Source organism: Tenebrio molitor, chromosome 4 (assembly GCF_963966145.1).
Source record: "Tenebrio molitor chromosome 4, icTenMoli1.1, whole genome shotgun sequence".
NCBI lineage: Eukaryota > Metazoa > Arthropoda > Insecta > Coleoptera > Tenebrionidae > Tenebrio > Tenebrio molitor.
This window is the reverse complement of record NC_091049.1, coordinates 13,856,407-13,879,394: the sequence shown is the minus strand read 5'-3', so window position 1 is coordinate 13,879,394 and position 22,988 is coordinate 13,856,407.

The following is a 22,988-nucleotide window of genomic DNA, read 5'->3' as shown; positions in this document are numbered from 1 at the left end:
ATAATTTAATGACAACTTTGTCTTCAAAATGATTAGGTCTTTTTAAAAAGGCTCAGAAAGGCCAGCATTGTCTGTAACATCATTTCCAATAGAACATAACCTTAAAATTGATATCACGTAAAGGTACTTTTGAGGAACACGAATTCCCCAAAAGTACCTTTGCGCGAATTGGAGAATGATTCGGAATCCGGCTTTTTTATTTGTTTGGGACAATTTCAAGGAATTTTGAGTATTTGCTAATAACCAATCAAGTAAAATCGGTTATAAAAAATATTTTGCCAAATTGTACTAGAAGGGTCACCCGTTTCCGTTTCATATTTAACATTTTTAAGAATGGGGTTGCAGCGGGATTCCTGTGGATAGCAATTTAATGTCAGCTTTGTCTCCAAAATAATTAGATCTTTTTAAAAATCTCAGATAGGCCAGCATAGTCTGTAACATCATTTCCAATAGAATATAACCTTAAAATTGATCACGTAGGGGTACTTTTGAAGAACACGAATTCCCCAAAAGTATCTTTTTTTAAAGTGAATTCACAAAGAGGAATATTTTTTTATAAAGTTGGCCGAAATGTAATGCGGTATAGGCAGATAATTGCCTATTAATAATTAATTAATATTAATTAATTCAGAGGCTAATTAATACTGCTGATTTTTTTCTTGAAGTTAAGACTGCATAAGCTAGGCAGCTATTTTCGCTTAAACTTAAGTTCTTCGAAAGTCCCAATAGAGTATAAAAAGTTCTGAAATTTTAGGCAACCAATTTTGCTGCGAAACTCCTCGAAAGTCCTGAAGGTTCCCCAAAATTCCTTCAAACGTCTAGCTTTGCTACAAACCAAAAAAAACTCCCCATAAGTATCTTTGCATACTTTTTTTGCAAAAATTGTCTTTTCTTTACTTTTCTTTATAAAAATGGCTTCAGGTAAAAATTAGATGAATTTTAGTGAAATCCTCACCTTCGTACGACAACGAATAAAAAAGCTCCCCGAAAGTCCCTTTCTACATACATATATATATATATATATATATATATATATATATATGTGCGGTTCGAAGGCATACCTGTCCATTACGGCAGATAGGTTGTCGAAAAATTTACCAACATTCACTCGGTTGAAATTCATGGCCCTCGAAAGACTTGTAGGTTGTGGTGTGCGGAGTGAAAGTTCTGGATTGCGCCTTAAAAACGCCGCTAGCCAATCTTCACTAGCAAGTTCTGTCTCATTCCATTTTTCGGGAAATTTCAACTTATTCAGACTTGCAAACTGAAAACCTAATTTTCGCAGATGTTTCGTGCTTATGCCAAAATATAGATCAATCTGATCAATCGAAGTTTTGCAGTACTCTGCAAGTTCTTTTTCGTAATCGTCGTTAAATACTCGGTTGTGAGGCTTATAGCCGGTGCGTATTTCTTTATTTTGACGCAAGGCATTTACAAGACGATTTAACGTAACATGGCACATTCCATAATCCTTTGCAACTGTTCTAACTGACAACCTTGTGTTGATGACTTTTCTTGCTGCTTCTTCGTATATTTCTTGAGGGATTGTTCTCCTTTCAGTTTTCCTAGGCCTTGGTTTTACCATTTTTGGCGAAAGTAAATGACAAATGACATAGGTGTCGGTTTTAACATGTAACAATTGACACCGTCTCATGTGTTACAACCGACACCATTTTGATATTTCTGATTCTCCACCTCCCTCATGATACATGCTGCATAGCCTAACAAATTTAACGTATTCAACAGATAGCTAAAAGAACATGCATTGTGGGATCTTAATCAGATTTGTAATAAGTATAATAAACTAGGGTGTAGACCGAAAAATACTTGTGTGCGGAAACTTACGTTTTGCTGCAATTATCATAAATCTTTTTAAATAAGAACAACGCGACCTACTTGCATTGCGCCAACCAATGCTCGATTGGTAAAGTAGATATGCCATACGTTGTTGAAGACTTTTCAAACTTTTTATCAAAGATGGAGCTAAAATCAACCCTGTTACTTTCGACACCTGTTACAATTGACACCGGTCTCCCCTACTTGTGCGCTTTGGAAATTTCCGTCGCTGATTTCTGAAATTGATTCTTGTCTTCGGAAGAGCCTCAATGCATTCTTAACATTAATATCAATGATATTCAATGGCTGCAAGCAACTCTCCCTGTTTCTAAAAGTGGTTTGGGAATTCGCAGAATTTCAGATGTGTGCCTGATGCCTATGGCGTTCAGAATGGAATGTCTTCATTACTCCCTACTAAGGACATTCCGATTCAAGTTCACCTCCTGGATACAGCCTTGGAAGAATGGTCATCAACTAATTCTGTCTTTCCATCGACTAGACATATTCAGATATGCTGGGATAACATTAACCTAACAAGAATTATCACAAGTGAACTTCAATTTAATAAAGTTACAGACATAGCTCGCTTTAAAGCGCTTCAGTGCAATGAATCTGGATCTTGGTTAGATGCCATTCCTTCAAAAAATATTGGTACCTTTTTGGATTTGCAAGATTTTCAAGTTTGCGTAGGTCTTCGACTTGGCTGCGAGCTATTTGAAAATCATCTTTGCAACTGCCGCACATTTGTCAATGCTCAAGGAATTCATGGTCTAAGCTGTACTAAGAGCAAAGGAAGGCTCCCAAGGCATAGTAAACTTAATTCTATTATTCAAAGAGTTTTATCATCAATTCATATCCCAGCTACACTTGAACCTACGAATCTTTCACGTGACGATGGTAAGAGACCAGATGGCGCCACGCTCACCCCTTGGTCAAAGGGTCAACGTCTCATTTGGGACGTAACTTGTGTTGATACACTTGCCCATTCATATCTTTCACAGACTTCCGTAGAAGCTGGGGCAGCAGCAGAAATTGCTTGCCGTAAAAAAACATGAAAAATATAAAATATTAAAGTCTGCGAATTTTATTTTCAAGGCACTTGCCTTCGAAACACTGGGTCCTTGGTGCGAAGAAACTAGATCTTTTATCAACACCATCAGCTCTAAGTTGGTTAAAGAACCTGGCAACGTCAGAGCAAAACAATTTCTTCGTCAAAGACTTTCTTTGGCCGTTCAACGGGGCAATGCAGCAAGCATTCGCGGCACCCTTCCTCATAGCACCTCATTGGATGAAATTTTTTTAATTTAATTTTTACTTTCCTTTAAAATTTTGTTCTTGTTTAAATTTTTATTTTTCATGTGTTATTATATTACAATCTATTTTGATTGAAATAAATTTACACTATTAAAATATTTAAAAAAAAAATGTAATAAGTGAAAGAAATTAAAAATTTGTCAAATTGACATAAAAAATAACCTCAAAGTGATCATCAATAAATAAACGTGCCTTTTTTTTGTTTTTTTTTTCTGTTTCTGTCGTTTCAATAAAGAGAAAGTGAGGAAGGAAATCATGACGTCACCTCAAAAGGGTAAAAATTGGACTATAGAGAGTTTCTGCAAACCGTTTTATCGAATTTAACGTACGTTATTCTCTCGTCGCTAGGCTACAGAAAAATTTGTCGTTGTCGTAAACATTAAACCAAAGACGTATTACGTCGTACGTACGTTAATGGAATAATCTATATCAATTAGAAATTTAATTTTCGAAAAACTGTCTAGTAAAGGTTTCAGGATTAGATTTATAACATTAATGATTTCCCAAAGGATAGGCGCTATCTCCATAAATTTTGATTCGTTGGCCATTTACAAAACTGCTTATAATAATTAAAATAATGAATTATCTATATATTAATACGTGAAGGAAAACCTTTGTACCCCTTTTTAAGCAAATTGCACGCACGGAGGGTTGTGAGATTTGGCATAGTTAAAGTTTATGTGGAGAAGGAGTGCAGAAAGATAAATAGTCAAAATAGTTTTGAAGTTAAACTTTTTATGGGAGGGTCTTGAAATTCTGATCGGCAACCTTTTTATGTGACGAAAAGTGGTGGGTGTAAACACTATTGGGTCGAGTGGGAGCAGTGTCTCTGTCTTTGTCACACTCACGGCATTTATCGATACTGTCCTCTCTTTGATTTGGAGGCTTAAAAATGAACAATGAGTTGCGCATTTCGATATTGTTTGGTGTTATTGTTGTTTATAATTTATTTTCTTCATTAAAATATACAATTTTGTTGTGAATATGCTATTTAAAAGTGATTGATGAATAATTACAATGTTTCCCTGTAATACAAAAGTTTCACTTCTATCGTGCGTCTTTACGACACATTCTTTTTTTTTTTCAAATACGGACACATACTTTTTTTTACTAATTCTGATAGAGATTTTTATTTTTATTCTGAAAACAACAATGTATGACATGTGTAACCTCATATAAGAATTTTTTTTTTTAAATAACACCAAGCGAGTAGCTATCAAAATTCATTGCGTTACAGTGTAATAATGTAATGTAATTAAGTTTGTTGGAAAAACAAATGACAAATATGTAATAACATTTGGGATTGCACGTACAGAGCGCAGTTTAAGCATCGACGATAGTAGAATTTTTTAACTTTTTTTTTTTGGTACACTTGTACACCGCCCGGTTTTTTTGAACGAAACACGTGTTCTTCATTTCCTTTTTCATTTTTTGTATTAATTTTTTATTTCAATTTTATATAATTTGAAAAAGATAGGCAAATTAACTGTGTAGCCTTGGCGAAACCTGGCCAGTACAGCAATAAAAAACCTAACGAAATCTCAAAAAACGCGTTATTGTTTTTTAAATATGGCATAGCCAAACTATACCTCATTTTTCCTATCGTTATTTTTCAAATAACTCGAAAATTAGTGCATAATGACGTATTTGTAAACGCTCGCAGCTGATGTAATAGAACAAAATTCAAAAAAATTATATGCGATAATTATAGATGTATACTCTTTGATAAAAAAAAACCTCAGTATAGTCTTTCTAACTCACGTTGAGCCAGCAATAAAAATAAACTGCGTACCCTCATTACCGCAAGTGCCATCATCCTCTTAACTTTGAAATACAGATGGATTTATACCGAAAACAAGCCTGGCCTGTTGGGCTCGGTGTACATACCTGGAAACCATCGAGAAAGAGCAAGAAAAACATCTGTCATTTAAACCATAAATTCATCTTCATTGTAAAGCTAAGAGGAGATGGCACTTGCGGTACTGAGGGTATGCAGTTTATTTTTATTGCTGGCTCAACCTGAGTTAGAAAGACTATAACATTCAAACTTAAAAATTTAATGAAAACGGTCGAATTTCAACCGCTGGGCGACCTCTAGTTAATTATAATTGTTCCATCTGGACATAGCAGTGACTGATATTTAAATTTATTTATTATTTATTTATTTTTAAATAAGTAAACGTTTACCGATAAGTTAAAACGTTTTGCAAAAACTCTTTTTAAAGACGTACGACATCATCTCTACGACATAAAATGACGTTGTCGATAAAGTTTAACGGTCATAATCAAACGGTTTGCAAAAACTCTCTAATAGAGAGTTTTTGCACGTTGGAATGAACATCAGTGGTGCAAATGACCTGGCCTGTTACTATGACAACTCATATGAAAGTTAATGCCAAATGTGTGCGATTTGCACCACTGATGTTCAATCTAACGTGAACAGGATATATACAACTGTACCAGTCCCTTTTAATATTATTGGTGTTACAAATCAAAAGTAAAAAAACTGCATCCGGTTCGTGTTAAAAGAAGAAATAGAACCTTGTGGCACCCTTCGTTTCAAATAAACGGTCTTGTCTTGTCAGCTGTTGCTGTCGGCTGTCATATTTACGCACGCGCATTATGAAAGTCCAAAGGAAAGTCAGATGAAAAATAACCATGGTTCTATTCTTGAAAGTCCAACGTAAAATCAAAAGCAAAAATCAAAGTGGAGGAGTCAAATAACAAATCCAATAGTGTACACGTGTTAATAGAAGATTTGCTCAAGTCAAATCACAAATAAAATAACAAAATCCAATATGTAAAGTGTACTTATAAGCAGTAGCAGTGTCTGTCCACTTGTTTCATAACAAGTTTATCATTTGCAATCTCTACATACCCCTAGACCCCAGACGCATCCATTGCGTGTGGATCTAAGGTGACTTATAGACCAAGTACCAAAACCCCTACTTCTGTTGGGAAATTTCAATACGCTCAAATCACACTGATTCCAGGGGCGAAATAGTTGAAGAAATTATAGAAATTAAAGACCTACTACTACTAAACTCTGAAGCAGGGACTCAATTTAACTCTAACTCAGGGAATCTCTCTTCAATCGATCTATTATTGTGCAGCCCAACTCTAACGCCTCACTTAACCTGGACGGTCGAACAGTACTTACACGGAAGCGACCATTTTCCCATCAAAATCACTCTCGAAGGCTCCACTCTCAAAAACTGCTACACATCATCAAGATGTAAAATTGCCAACGCTGACTGGAGTAACTATGCCCGTGCAATAGCTGACACTCTCCAAAATCCTCAAGAAATCACAGACGTTAACGCAGCTCTCGAGGAACTCAACACTATCGTACTAGGTGCAGCACATCAACACATTGGGAAAAGTATGAGCAGGCTTAAAAGCTCTTACAAACCAGTTCCCTGGTGGAACCTAGCGTGTGGAGAAGCTGTCAAAACGAGCAATAAGAACTTCAATATGATGAAGCGAAACCCCACAGTAGAAAACATCATCTCCTTCAAAAAAGCCGGAGCCCATAAGCGTTTCACCCTCAGGAAGAGCAAAAAAACAGTTGGAATAACTACGTCTCCAACATAACATCCTCTACCAGTAGCTAAGAGGTCTGGAGGAAAATTCGTAAGATTAAAGGCACCAACCCTACGCATGAAATATCTCTGCTAAATGAACGAGAACAGCTAGTTACATCGGATGAGGAGGTTGCAGAAATTTTAGTTGAAAGGCACCACGCTCAGTCAAGCACCACCAATTACAATGACGAGTGCCTGCACTACAAAACAACAGCTGAGATGGAATTCCTCCAAATCGAAGACGACAACTCTAACCCAATTGATTGTCCAATAGAGATTGGATGGGCCTTAGAACAAGGTAGCAACACTAGCCCAGGTCCAGATGACATCCTGATCGTTTTTCTCCGCAACCTACCGCCCGTAGCTTAAACGTACTTGCTAAAGCTGTTTAACATAGTCTGGATGCTTTCCCAGGCTCCGGTCTAAAGCAATCGTAATACCTATATGCAAACCAAACGCCGACCCATTCAATCCCTTGTCGTACAGACCAATCTCTTTGACTTCTAACGCTTGCAAGCTCCTTGAGAAGATATTAAACTAAACAAACGCCTCATATGGCACCTAGAAACTAACAACTACCTAAGGAACAAGGAAAATTGGAATGGAAAACACGGCCGACCGAAAGGTACCGTAAAAAGCCGTATGGCAAAAAACGGGAATGACAATTAAAAAAAAAAAAAAACTAACAACTACCTATCAAACGTTCAAAACGGATTCAGACCCTATAGATCCACATTGGACAATGTCGTGCGGCTGGAATCAGCAGTACACGATGCCCTCGCACAAAACTAGAAGCTGCTCTGTGTCTTTTTTGACCTGGAGAAGGCATTATGATATGGTCTGGAAACGTGGCATTCTGAGGACTTTGAAACAATGGAATGTTCAAGGCAACATGTATCATCTAGTGGACAATTTTTTACACAATAGAAGCTTTCGACTGAGAATCAATGACATCCTATCATCAGAAAAGGACCTCCAAAATGGCTGCCCTCAGGGTTCAGTTCTAAGTGTGACACTCTTCCTGAGTGCTATCAACGGGATTAACTCCGCCGTATCCTTTCCGATACAGACCTCAATTTATGAAGATTACCTCATCTTATATACCAAAGGAACAGAAAACCATGTGCAAAACGCCCTAATCAGCTGAGCGCGTGGACCCAAACAAGCGGCTTCAGATTCTCCACAAAGAAGACAAAATTTATGCTTTTTACTAAGCGGTCTTGTCAAACTCGCCTTAACCTGAAAATGAACGTTCTCCCATTAGAACAGGTCGAAACCGTCCGCTTTTTGGGGCTGACTCTCGTTTATCATGGACATCATGAAGGGCACACATCAAATTCCTCAAATCAACATGTACCAGGCTACTAGGCTTACTCAGAGTCCTGGCACACCACTCGTGGGGTGCAGACTCCCAAAACCCACTTCAGATCTATAGAAGTCTGATCAGGTCACGCTTAGAATACGGAATCCTTGCATATGGAGTATGTAGCAACACAGTTTTTAAGCCCGTAGAAATAATCACCGACTCCGCTTTTCGTATAATTTATGGAGCCTTTCGTACAACTCCAGTCGACAGTCTCTACGTTTTTGCCAGTGAAATCTCCCTTACCATTAAGGTTCAACTCCTAACCCTATCTTATGCGTCAACAATTCAATCATGCGAATATCGATCTGCTACCTGACCTACCTCCCTCCCCGCGAGAATCCACAAAACGTTAACAAGGTACTCAATTTCCATCCCCCGTACATTAAGTACATGTGAAGGAACTACTCCCCCCTGAACCATACCCATCCCGGAAATCCGTCTAGACCTGGCCTCGTTACGCAAACAAGACACCCATCCACAAATAATCGTAACGAGCTCATAAGCAACATACCAGACGCATTGGTCTTGTACACCGACGGCTCTAAATCCTCAGTCGGAACAGCAGCGGCATTCTTCTCCAGCAATTGTAGTAAACAGTTCACTCTCCACTCACAGTCAACCATCTTTACCGCAGAAATAACTCCTATCCTGGAGGCGTTACGATACGCCGTAGGGTCGACCTACCGGAAAATAGTCATCTGCTCAGACTCCATGAGCACGTACGTTACAAGCAATCGGACAACTTTATCCGAAGCATCCTCTTGCCCAACAAATAACTGATCAACGCGCTCACTTTTATCGCTCCGGACGGGAGGTCATATTTATACATATATTCACCTGCCCACATTGGAATACCAGGCAACGAAAGAGCTGACAGTCTAGCCAAAACAGCTCTTAATCAAGCACATCAAGCTCACTTTCACATCATACCCCAGGAGACCTCAAAGTTTGGTGGAAAACAGATTTGTCAGCTGGGTTAAAAAATCCTAATGGAAGAGGAAAACGTCTTATAGTGGTACACATTGGAAACGAGAAAGGTTTTGTTAACAATGGGTTGTTAGTTTTTGAAGGAATTAAATGTGGAGATTATCACGACGAGATGAATTCTGAAAAATTCGAAGCTTGGTTCACTAAAATTTTAAGTTTGATTCTTCAGAACTCAGTAGTAGTACTAGATAATGCTCCATACCATAGCAGAGTTTTAGAAAAATAGCCAACTTCAGCATGGAGAAAACAACAAATTAAAGAATTTTTGGAAATAATACAAATTCCTTTTGAAAATCGCACGACACTTAAAAATTGCCATTAGAAAAACAGAATAGATCGGTTCCACCAAGTAGGCAATATGGCCGCCGATCAGCTGTTTGGTGGGTAAACAAACAGCGCCATCGTATGCTATTCAACAGTGTTTGTAGTTCATTTAGTGTTTATCAGGTTTATTTATAGTGTTTGTCAGGTTTGTTTATAGTGTTTTTAAGAAGACAACCGTGAGGTTATCAAAAGTAAGTAAAATAATATGGGGAAAAAAACAAAAGTTTTTTTTACTTAAATCTAACACTAAATAGTTTCTAAATATAACATATGCACTTCTAGCCACCACCTATTTAATTAAACTTGGAAAAAACCACAAAACACTTCTCCACTATACACGTGAGTAACGCTGAGAACGCTCTGTTAACCCACCAAACAGCTGACGACGAATATTGGTGGTGGGGAGATGGAAGTCAGCTATTCGGTGTCGTTTCTATAACAATATAGAGATTTCCTGGAAATTTTTTGCACCTAGCTAACCCAACATGAAATTAATAAGTGGACATTTTTTCAGCCAATCAAAATCATTTATTTATTAAAAATTTCAATTTTTTTTCCGTTGTGAAGGATAATTCTGTTACACAACTTGATTCTTTTTGTCAGAAATTTATAATTTAAGAAGCATAATGTCCGTGTCGTTGCGATTTTCTTACCGAATATACCCTCATGCATTGATTAATATCCGGAAATTTTATTCTCATGCATTTCCAAAACGTAATTAGTCCTGGTGCACCATTCGGGCTAATTAATACGTTAAAATGCATTAGAATAAAATTTCCGGAAATAATCAATGCACTTGGGATATTATAAGTGAAATTAATTTATTCAAATGTGAACTGTTACATTTGGCATCTCTCCATAAGCCAGTCCAGCCACTTTATACAGTTGAGGAATTAGCAGCAGCGCATAACGTCAAAATTCTGAGTACTCCTCCACTGCGAACTCACTCCAATAGACATGATTTGGGCTCAAGTAAAAGGTAATGTGGCCGCTAATAACAAAACATTTAAGTTGGAAGATGTTAGATTGCTGCTAGAGAAAGGTATCCAGAATGTAACACCAGAGAGGTGGGAAAAGTGCGTAAAACACGTAATTAAAAAAGAAGACAAAATGTGGAACTTGGATGGCTTAATGGAAACTGTTATTGAACCATTAATTATAATTTACAAGATTCCTCTGATGATAGTTCAAATATGAACATATCTGATAATAGTGACATAAATTAGTTTGAATCGGTTGTCTGTTTGTTTGAATTTAATTATTTTTTTTAAATCAATAATGAATTTCTTGTTGCTCTAATGCTTTAACTCTTCATTTTTATTATTTTGCACATTACTTAACCCTTTGAAACCAACAACCAGTTATACAATGTGTTTTTTCGATTGCCTACCTTCTCCCCTGCAACATAAGGTCACTAAATCAACACACTACGTGTTAAGGTAGCGCCATTACATTCTTTGCGTGAGTTTATTGTGGAACAGGGGTGCGATTCTCGAATGCGCTCGTAAACTTGCGAATAGAATATAATACGTGTAAGAATTTGCGCATCGCAACTATCTTCGTTATTCTCGAATTGCATTTCATTCGAATCGTAACTGACTGCGTATGCGAAATCTTACTTCAGTGGCGAAGTGTGGCAACGATGCAAAATGTCCAGTGTTGTTAACATAATACACAAAACGGAACTGTTATAAAATAATATTCCCTAATTTCAAAAATCGAAGTGTGATTCTGCGCACCAATGTGACGGAAAAAGAAATAGCAACTTGTATCACTTTTCACTTTCCAGTTACATATTTACAAAAAAAATGTTGTGGAAAGTAAAAAAAAGTGCTTAAGCCATTTGCAGGGGCTATGATGCGAGTGCGAAAGAGATAACTCTCGCCGAGAGAGACAGCACACAAAAATAATAATAATGCTGATACTAATCAAATTATCAATCAATATAACACATCAGACTTGATGCATTGTCAGGATGTCGTAATTTGGTAATTGTCAGTAAATAAAATAATTGGGTGAACATTACGTTAACAATGGTGTCATGTCGGCTTCTGTTGTGGATCGAGGTGATCGTGGTCTGCACATCTATCACAGGCTTACCTCCTGTAAAATAATAAAATGGGGTGGTGAGTAACCAGTTCGCTGAAAGTGTTGTGCGAGCACAACCAATACATATTTACAATAATAAATCACACACATCTCAAATATGGTATCATCACAACGTCAACTCTTAATATCTTTGGTGATTATCAATTATCATCACATATTCATTGAGCTCTAGTACTTTAGGTTATTATCAATTATTATTAACTCATTGAGCTTTGTCCAGGGTTGTTAGGAAAAGGAAAAGAGTAGGGTTCACTCAGAACCCCAAGGACTCTAACAGTCCACTGCGCAACTGTAATCAAACGAGGCGCCCTGATAACACTCAGCAACCCTCAATCAATTGTGATCACCAAAAACAGATGAGCGGTCCTGATGGACCTCAGCGACACACTCGATCTGCCACACTGGCAGCATCCTCGGTCTCTGCCAGTGCATCACAATCAATTTCACCCCGCTAGCAGCTCCACGGTCTCTGCTAGCGTACAGTTGCCGGAACAAAGGAAATTTGGACAGTCTAATTAATTAGCTCGACATGTCGGGGCTCAATCATATCAAAATTAGCAATTGCATCAAACTGTTATGACTCTGATCAAATCAACAACATAATCACCCTCAATGGTGAAAACAACATCATCTCAATTAATTATAACTCACGAGCAGTCCTGATCCCTATCAGCGACTCTCAATTAATTATTTATCACGAGCGGTCCTGATCTCAGTCAGCGACCCTCAATTAATTAGCAATCACGAGCAGCCCTGATCTCAGTCAGCGACTCTCAACACTCTCAATTAATTATTATAACTCATTCAAAGACTCACCAAGCTAATTGTATTTAATTATGGCCATGATCATGATCAATATCAATTATTAAAATAGGTAAACTCACCACCACCAACAGAAACAGGTTACTCAGTGATAAACTCACCTTGTGTAAATTAACTACACCTTTCACAAACTCACTTTCGCATAAACTTTAATAAGATATTCTAATTGGATTCTTTGCTCTACACTCTGTCACAGTTCGTCTTCAACTGACCTAGTCCGCCCTTTAAATACCCTAATAATCAGCATCCAACAATCACGAAATGGGTCTCATGGTCTGACGCTGACAGATTTGTGACGGTCTGGCATCTCGCACTATCGGGGTGTGCGAGAGGGTTGTAAATAAAGTCTCGGTACTGGTTTGTTTGTCTTGAACTATTTATCGAAATTCCTGAAGGTCCAAAACAAGTCTATAAATCCATCTAACCTTTGGACGTGACTTAGACATATGCAAAAGACGAAAACAGGATTCATTGAATCGATCTTTTTATACAAATTTGCCCATTACTAGCTCCAACCAGATAACACGTCACGTAAAAACCACGTAATAATTATTATAATTTTATTCACGTAATAGGTTAAGGGCCAGTTTATAGAAAGATAATTAAATATTCAATTTGATTTAAATTTCAATGTATGATTAACCCATAAATCCGAAACTTCGATTGGTTCAATCTGATCATGAGTTCAGTTAATCTCGCATTTGATTACGATTAATTTAATTTCGCTTCAATAAACTGGCCCTAGGCTAGGTAAACTAAACTAAATCGAGAAACGATAGATGAGTGGTTTTGTGATCGAATGCCCAGATGCTGGGTTTTAAACAATGTAATAAAAATGTAGTGGTTTTTAACCATTTTATTACCTTTTGTGGTTTTTAAAATCGGACAATAAATAACGGAGCTACGGTTTGCGGCGTTTTTTAGGAAACAACCTGTAAATGTTTTCTGGCTTAATTAAAATAATTCTAACCGCATTATTAATTCTGCCTAATCGGACTCAAATGCCCTTTATTAAACGTCTACTTTACTTTTTAACTGCCTGACTTGAACATGTCTAAAATGACCAAAAATTTGATTTTATATGTTTATTCCCACGATTTTTTCCCAATATTCGAAATTTGGGAAGTTGTTGTCTTAAAAGTGGTTGAAGCAGTGGCGGCTCGTCATGGGTGGCAGGGTGGGCAGTGCCCACCCAAAACCAAATGACATATTTTTTTTAAATTTTATTTTAATTTTTAAATTTGTCAATTAGTTATTTAATGATTTGTTATTAGAAAGTAAATGTTTTTATAGGTAAATCAAAACATTTCCGAGGCGAATTTTTCTCAGGGTGGACATTGTCTTGCCGGAGAGATGTTCGTTGAAATATGAAAGCTCTACGCGTATTATGGCCAACCGTGCGAAACTGTGAAAGAAAGAGACCGAAGTAGAAACGTTTGTTTAAGCTTGAGAAATGCAGGCAAGACATGTCTGGCCTGAATAGAAAAGCATTCATTTGTACATTGCATTTTATTTTATTTAATTTCTCCAAATCTGTGCAATTAATTTATTTCAAATTTTGTGTAATAATATTTAGGACTAAGATACATTGAAATAACTAGTAATTGTGAGAAATTATGCACTTAATTTTAAATAAAAAAATATTAAAACAATTTTTCTTTGACCAAGATTTAATTTTTGCTAAACGCTGGGGTTATTCTTAAAAATAGAAAAAAGAGTTATAAAAGAAAGTTGAATATCAGAGAAAAATCTTCAAAAAAGTCCCCGACAGTATATGTCTAAAATAAACCATAAAGCTATTATTAATGCAATAATAAATAAATTCATTCGTATAATATCTAGCAGGCCAGACATATCTTCCCTGAAACTTCGTCAAGAATCGGTACGTAATCGGTAACGTCCGCACAACTTAAGATCGTATATCGTGTGGTTTGTACATGTGGTGGTCTGGTGGTAGTTCGTCAATTCATCATGGAAAATCTTCGAGAATTAGTAAGAAATAACGGTGATTTGGTTAATTATTTATTGACAAACGCGTTTAATAAATTATCGTACGATGACAAAGTTTTTATTAAACAATTAGACAGGCCAACCCCTTCATTAAATTCCTTAGTAAACACTAATAAAAATTCTTCTAACCGTAAATTTATATAATTCATCGTGGTTTGGAAAGTGTCATTGGCTGACGGGTAATGAAATCAAAAGTAAACTTTTTTGCTGGCCTTGTCTTTTGTTCAACGATTCCAAATTAAAAAGCCCATGGTGTACGACAGGAGTTGACAATTTGAAGACGTTACATCAATCGGTCGAAAGACACGGGAAATCTAAAGATCATACGTACGCGGCCTTAAAATTAAAATTATTTGGAAAGCAAAACATAGAAAATACTTTGGATTCAGCACATCGCACTTTTATTTTAGAATATAATGAAAAGGTAAAAAGTAATCGGGAAATATTAAAACGTCTCATCGATATGACAATTTTTTTGGGTAACCAAGAATTGGCTTTCCGAGGTCACAATGAAAAAGAAGACACGTCAAATCGCGGTAATTATAGGGAACTCGCGGAATTCTTGTCTTATTGGGCCGGTTGCACCAACGCCAGTTAACGTTAACTGTAGGTTAAAATGTTTCGTTACTTTAGTTACCTATTGTTATAACAATGTTTTCGTATATTTTAATCTATGGTTAAATTTAACTCACGTTGGTGCAACCGGCCCCTTATGATCCAAAATTTGAAGAATTTTTAAAATCGTCTTCGGTTTTTAGCGGTATGTCAAAAATAATTCAAAATGAATTAATTGAATCGGTTAACTATTACATAACTCGGAAAATAGAGTCAGAAATTCAAAATTCTGTTTGTTTTTCTTGGCAAATTGATGAAACTACAGATTTGTCCTGTCGTTCTCAATTATCGGTGGTTTTTCGATATACTTAGATGGTGAAATAAAGGAACGGTTTCTCGGATTTTTTGACGTTAGTGCTGGTCGTACAGCAGATCAATTATTTTCTTTTTTAACAGTTAAATTTGAAAAATTCAATTTACAGAAGAAATTAGTAGCTCAAACGTACGATGGGGCCGCGGTAATCAACCAAACCGCCCGGGTTCGATTCCCGGTTAAATCATCAGGTTTTTTCAAATCACTACCATCTTTCGGAGGAGATGTAAAGCTGTCGGTCCCGGCTACTACTTAGTAGTGGTCGTTAGGTCATGTTAGAGGCGCTTGCGCGACCTAAAAACATCTAGCACTTGGCCTTAGCCAGAAGGTATAGTTCTCCCAGAGCTGCAGCAATTTTATGGCAGGGTACCACTGTATAAACGTTAACAACACTGACAATAGGTTTAAACCGCAAGTACAAGCCCTAATCATAAATTCGTCCAAGTACTACCCTGTAAACTGACAGGTATAGAACGAAAATGATGACTGATAGGGGTCTGTTTACGTCGCTTATCGGTATCTTAACAGGCGTAATAATTACTATTGCCCTGCCATAAAATCTCTGCAGCTCTGGGAGAACTATATACGATTATTTATTTTTAATGTCGGGCGAATTAAACGGATTACATCAAAAATTAAGAGTACGGCCCCACAGGCACTATTTATTCATTGCTATGTACATCGATTAAATTTGGTATAGTTTCCCCATTTATAATTTGGTTTTACTACCAGCCCTGTCGTCAGGGAGTTAAATACCCCGACAATAGGCAATTACCGCCATAAATCCTAGGACTGTAAAAGAAGGTCCGTTGTCTGTTGTCTGACTAGGCTACAATATCTTCACGTCTATTGCCAAAACCACAACCCCAGCCCCTAATAATTACAATTGTACTGCCATAAAACCAAATTATAAATGGGAAAACTATACTTCAAGATGCGGTCGGTGAGATTCAAGAAGTTAAAATACATATTTTTTGCAACACTTTCAGGAATATCGTTTTTTTTTTTTTAAATCAACAAAACGTACAAACGTTCTAAATAGAATATGTAGTCGTAGAATTCCGGGAAATTCTCAAACGCGAGTCACGTATAGTAAGTACAGTTTTAAAATATAGAAATAAACTTTTGGAGGTTTATTTTATTTATTTTATTGAGAATCGCCCTCAAATGTCACATGATTTATATTGACAAATCACAACTCCGAATTGTTTGAATAGCAACCAATCACAATTTAATTAAGCGGAAATTTTCCCTAGGGAAAATTTCCGATATAATTGCCCTAGGGAAAAATTTTTTCGGGCGATTCTCTTCCGAATATACCTCGGGACAGATATATATCGCCGGAAATTTTTTCTTGCAGTCCAACACTCGTGTTTGTCGCTCAAAATTACCCTCGGGCTGAAGCCCTCGTGTAATTTTCTTGCGGCAAACACTCGTCTGTCAGGACTGCTCGAAAAAATTTCCGGCAATATATCTGTCCCTTGGTATATTATACAGGGTGTCCCAGAACTCGCGGATCAAACTTACAGTGCGTTTTTCTTGGTGATAGCTGAAAGCAATAGCGTTTAAAAAAAAGGACAGGGTATAACCGATTTTTTGTAATGAATAATTAAAGTTGACCAATCAGAAGGACGCTGTTAATTTGAATTTCACGTAAATTTAAGCAACGGTTTGAATTGCCTAGCGACATAATTCTAGTAAGAATGATATGGAATTTCAAGTAAATGTTTGGGCAACTGTGAAGATTTTGACAACGTCAAGTTATAATTTGATTCGAAATTATCAAACTTCGTATTGAAATCATGTATACAGCTGCAGAGTATGCCGAAATGCTCATAATTTATAGAGAGTGGCGGCGCAATGCACGTGAGGATGCAAGGGAATATGCAATACGTTTTCCACGACGTTTCCCAAATCCAAATTATAACGTATTTCTACGGTCGATGGTGTACCGTGCTCGAGATACTGGGTCCTTGGTGCCTACCTGACAAGAAATTGGTGGTCCCCCGCGAGAAGTTAGAACTCCAGAGACTGAAGATGCTGTTCTTTAGTCCTTTGATGACGACGGTAGAAGAAGTATATTTGAAGAACTATATTTATCGCGAACCTATCAATATTTTAGAAGAACTAAATGACCAAATTCACGAAACACTGGCTACTGTTATTCCTAATATGCTTAGACTGGCAAGGGAAAATTTAATAAAACGAGCTCGCCTATTCCTTCAGATGAAAGGTGGTCATTTAGAACACTTGTTATAAATTATTCTTTTTATTTTGCATGTTTCTTATTTCATTTGTTGCATTCTACATCGTTTGGTTATAAAATTTGATCTTAAATTTTTACTAATAATGATGCTAAAATAAATAGATTGGTTCAATCCAATTTTGTCTTGTCTTTCAGAACTGCCACTATACTTGAACTGTTGTTCAAAACCTACGTGTAACTCGAGCTTTTTTTGCAATGTCAAGAATGTTCCTAAAAGTCTTTTCTTTCATTTCGACGATGACGAGTCCCGCTCGTGTAGCCGCGCTAATACGTTCCAAATGCAGAGTGTATGCACAGGAGTCAGGATAAATTTCTTGTGATTCCGATTCACTTCACAGGCCCTGCATATTTCACTTTTTACTAAGATTTTTAAGGTAGTAACATTACTCACTTGACGCTACGTCGCCATTTTACCTTCCATTAACAAAGGTTCATATCCCTCCCGTCAATTTCCCATACCCCTCAAGGTTACAATTGCTCTGAAAATGTTCACTCATAACAAACCATATTTCATTCATTGCCGGAAGAAGAAACTTCTTGCGTTCCCTCATTTCGATTCTATACATTTGTTCACCTGCTTTTGGCGAAATTATCCCATTTTTGGTTATTTCAAAAGTAGCTGTGACTTTTGACGTCTGTTTCGACAAGTTGACCAGATAAATATTGAAAATAATTTTATTATTCATCGAATTATACGTTGCTTGGCAATTGAGGGAAGGTACTCAATTTTCTCATAAAGGGAAAATTAGATCGAGCTCTATTGGTCAATTTGATTAATTCATAACTAAAAAGCTGTTGCACCCTGAATATTTTTCTAAACGTTTTTTACCTTCATTACCATCAAGGAATATACAGTTTCAATTTGATCCGCGAGTTCTGGGACACCCTGTATATTATGAGAATTTATTTTTTGTTTTATATTTATGAAAATCTTGTTATTTTTGTTGACTATATTAACACTCTCATCACTTCCATAATAACAAATAACACTTCCTAATTCCTTTCCCGGCAAGAGATTTTCTGGCCTTTCTCGTAGGTTCTTGCTGGACACTGCAATTAGCAGTGACTAACACAGAAATTCCTTTCCAGCAATTACAACAAACATAACCAAACATATAATATGTAATAACAATAATAACATTGGTGGAGGGTGGAGGGAAGTATTAAAATGTCTGCCCACCCAGCCAAAAATGTCACGAGCCGCCACTGGGTTGAAGCGAATTACATCTGTGTTTTACACAGTAACAACAACAATGTTCACTTGTTCAAGCTTTTATTAGATACACTTATTTAAGATTAGAAGTTATCTCTGAGGTGTGAGGTTAAGTTTTAGGTTAGAATTGAACTTGCACACCACACGCAATTACTTGCGAGTGATCGTGGACCACTCGCAACGTTCCCTTCGCAGATTTTGGTGTACGCAAACGAAAATGTAGTTCGAGAATACCAATTCTGGCAAATCGCTCGCATTTGACCACTTTGCGCATACGAATAGCCTTCGCATTTATTCGAGAATCGCACCCCAGAGATAACAAATGCAAATGTCGTAAGTGCGACGAAGAAAACACCAGTTTCAGGGAATTTTGTTTGGCAGAATGTCAGCAGTCTTTTAACGCCAAAAAAATTAGGTTATGCGTATATGCTACTTTGATTGCTGACATTTTTTTAAAATTAATTAGAAATCTATCTTAATAAGATGTACCTACCGAAATATAGGATCGATTGGTAACTGCCTGAACCCAAAAAGGAAACTTCTGTATATCAGTTGAAATATCTTTATTTTTGAAGAGTTATCTGTTAGAATGGCAAGCTTGATCAACACTTCTTGAGCGTAGTTACACCATTTTGCGAGCAGATTTTTAGTTCACGTTTAGCGAATAAATCCATGGACAACCTCAATTTGCCTAGCCACAGTTGTCTTCATATTATAACAGCTCCTAAAACACGTTAAGACCATAAAAAAAAAACTTACCATTCAGAACATTAAACAATTTCGAACGACGTTTTCTTGAATTTGAACAACCCATAACACAACACTTGTTACTGCCCATAATTATTTATTTAAAGAAACGTAATTGAAATCAAACAAAAAATACAACGAGAACAAAGAGAATAAAAGTTTAACGAGATAACTATTGAATTGGGACTTGAAAAGCAAGATGAAATTATTGACAGTTTGTGACACTTCAAAGTTTTCAAACATGTTTTGTTTATCCCCAGATTGAGTTTATTGTGCGACAAGGATAGATATATAAAATCACTAATGGCGTTACTTAACACGTAGTGTGTTGATTTAGTGACCTTACTGCAACATCCTGTTATTATTCAGTAATTTTTATTTTTAAATCTTGTAGACTCACCGTCAGATGATGAAATAGAAGTAGAATATAACAATCGAGATAACAATTATGAAACTGAACAAGATAATTGGGAGGAAACTAAAACAAAATATAAACTTAATTTTTGACGAAAGCAAATCCGGACTTCAACAGAAGTTGACGAATGCTACTCCAATCTCCAATACAATAATACAAATTTCTATTACACAGCAGCAATAATTACTGAAGGAACTTACATCATGGCAATAGACCAAAACATGGATATTGGCAGCACAGGTGAAATTCCGCAAAATTCGTCAACTCTTTTCACTGGATCCTCTTTACTATCATCCTATATTTTCAGCGAAAATGTCTGGTAGAAGATTTGAGCAAATTCTCAGATGTATAAATTGTTCTAATGAAAAAGCAAACACTGAAAGTCACTTGAGCAAAGTTCACCAACTTTTGGATGTGATAATCAAGAATAGTCAAAGAATGTTTTACCCTTTAGACGAATCTTTGTTACTGTATAGGGGTAGACTTCGGTTTAGATAATATACCAAAAACAAGAAGGCACGTAATTGTAGCAGCCAGCTACCAATTATGCGCCTGCTGAGTAGGCAAGCAGCTATACGGTTGTGCGCCGATCTAGCTGAAAACCATGTTGTGTTCTGTTTAGTTTTGTATTCTGTATTGCAACTGTAAAATATGTAATAGTATATTGTTATATAAGTGAGGAAAGGGATGCATTGCTAAACGAGAATGACAATTGGATCACGAGCGATAGCGAGTTGATCTAATCATTCAAGTTTAGCAATGGACCTTTCCTCACGTATATCTGTGGCGGTCGTGAAAAAGTAGGTAAGTCAAATAATTTCAAAAATGAGTTAACGATGTTTACACCTTAATAATAAATCATGGAATTAAATAATTCAGATTTTCACAGTTTAAAATTTACTTATATTGAAAGCAAGTGCAGGTGGAAAGAAGTTTCTATTTAATTACAGGATTTTAGGAATGATATGGAATTTTGAATCGTTGCCCTGAAAAATTAACATTTTCGACTTACCTACTTTTTCACGACCGCCACAGATATAACATACTATTTTTTCCAACGTCAAGTCTGAAAATGACATTTCCATCACTCAATTTAGAGATGAAAGTAGGCGTTTGCATCACATGTGAGGAAAGTAAATCACTTCCCTCACTAGTGGGGAAAGTAAAAAAAAAATTGATCCCCATTTAGGTATGTACATACTTTCTTTAAAATAACGTTCAAATATACATATATATACATTTGTCAGAATTCTTTATTAACAATTAGCACTTACAAAGATACTTAACTTTTTTATCAGTATTATAGAAATTAAATGTACAATTTTTACACGAATTAAAACTCCAAATGTTCCTGATTTTTTTTTCTAAATAACGTGTCGGTACAGAGCTTGACGTTGACGCCAAACTAGCGCTTCTTACTACTTGTCTCCATCTCAGTAACGCATTGTATTCCTTTCCGTAGCGTGCTCGAGATTTTATAGGTAATAATTCCAAAGATACCTAGTTCGCTGCTTCTTTAATTTCTGTATTTGGTAAATTTACAACACTATCTTCTACTTCCATCACTATTTGTTTAGTAAATTCTGAGTAATTTTCAAGTTTTGGTAAAAACAAGACTTGACATTCATTAATTAAATTTTATTGTTTACTGTGAGCATGGAAACGTGATTTTCAAATTTTACTTCTATGTTGATTTGTATAAAATAATAAATTGATAATACCTATGCAAGATAAACCGAAAGCTCTTGACGTTGGAAAAAATAGTATGTTATATACGTGAGGAAAGGTCCATTGCTAAACTTGAATGATTAGATCAACTCGCTATCGCTCGTGATCCAATTGTCATTCTCGTTTAGCAATGCATCCCTTTCCTCACTTATATAACAATATACTATTTTCCAACGTCAAGAGCTTTCGGTTTATCTTGCATAGGTATTATCAATTTATTATTTTATACAAATCAACATAGAAGTAAAATTTGAAAATCACGTTTCCATGCTCACAGTAAACAATAAAATTTAATTAATGAATGTCAAGTCGTGTTTTTATCAAAACTTGAAAATTACTCAGAATTTACTAAACAAATAGTGATGGAAGTAGAAGATAGTGTTGTAAATTTACCAAATACAGAAATTAAAGAAGCAGCGACCTAGGTATTTTTGGAATTATTACCTATAAAATCTCGAGCACGCTACGGAAAGGAATACAATGCGTTACTGAGATGGAGACAAGTAGTAAGAAGCGCTAGTTTGGCGTCAACGTCAAGCTCTGTACCGACACGTTATTTAGAAAAAAAAAATCAGGAACATTTGGAGTTTTAATTCGTGTAAAAAATTGCACATTTAATTTCTATAATACTGATAAAAAAGTTAAGTATCTTTGTAAGTGCTAATTGTTAATAAAGAATTCTGACAAATGTATATATGTATATGTATATTTGAACGTTATTTTAAAGAAAGTATGTACATACCTAAATGGGGATCAATTTTTTTTTTACTTTCCCCACTAGTGAGGGAAGTGATTTACTTTCCTCACATGTGATGCAAACGCCTACTTTCATCTCTAAATTGAGTGATGGAAATGTCATTTTCAGACTTGACGTTGGAAAAATATAATTGTTCAACCGAACTGTGGCCGTGATTTTGGACTGAACGGACGAAAGTCTCCCTCTACAACCTCAGAAGTGGGATAACGGACTTGTACGATGGCGAGTTTAGGCGACATTTCCACAATTAATGAGTGCATCAAAAAAGCGACGCTACAAGCGGTGAAGGTATTCCACAAGTTAATTTTTGAAGAAGAAGGTGACCGATATTGACGAAGCCGTTTACGTGAATTTGTTGGATTTGATTATCAACCGGCTTCGGATGAGTTTACCAGAAAAACTACGTGGATTGCCAATAATTTGACACGAGGAGACTTAACAGCCATATGCTCCATCTTATGCATTAATTACGAGGGAACGTTGGAGGAGGTGGCAAAGCGCATCTGTAGTCATCTGTGTGACTTAAACTCCTTGGTACCAGACGCAGAAGCTTGCGAAGACGATGACGAAGATGTTGCGGAA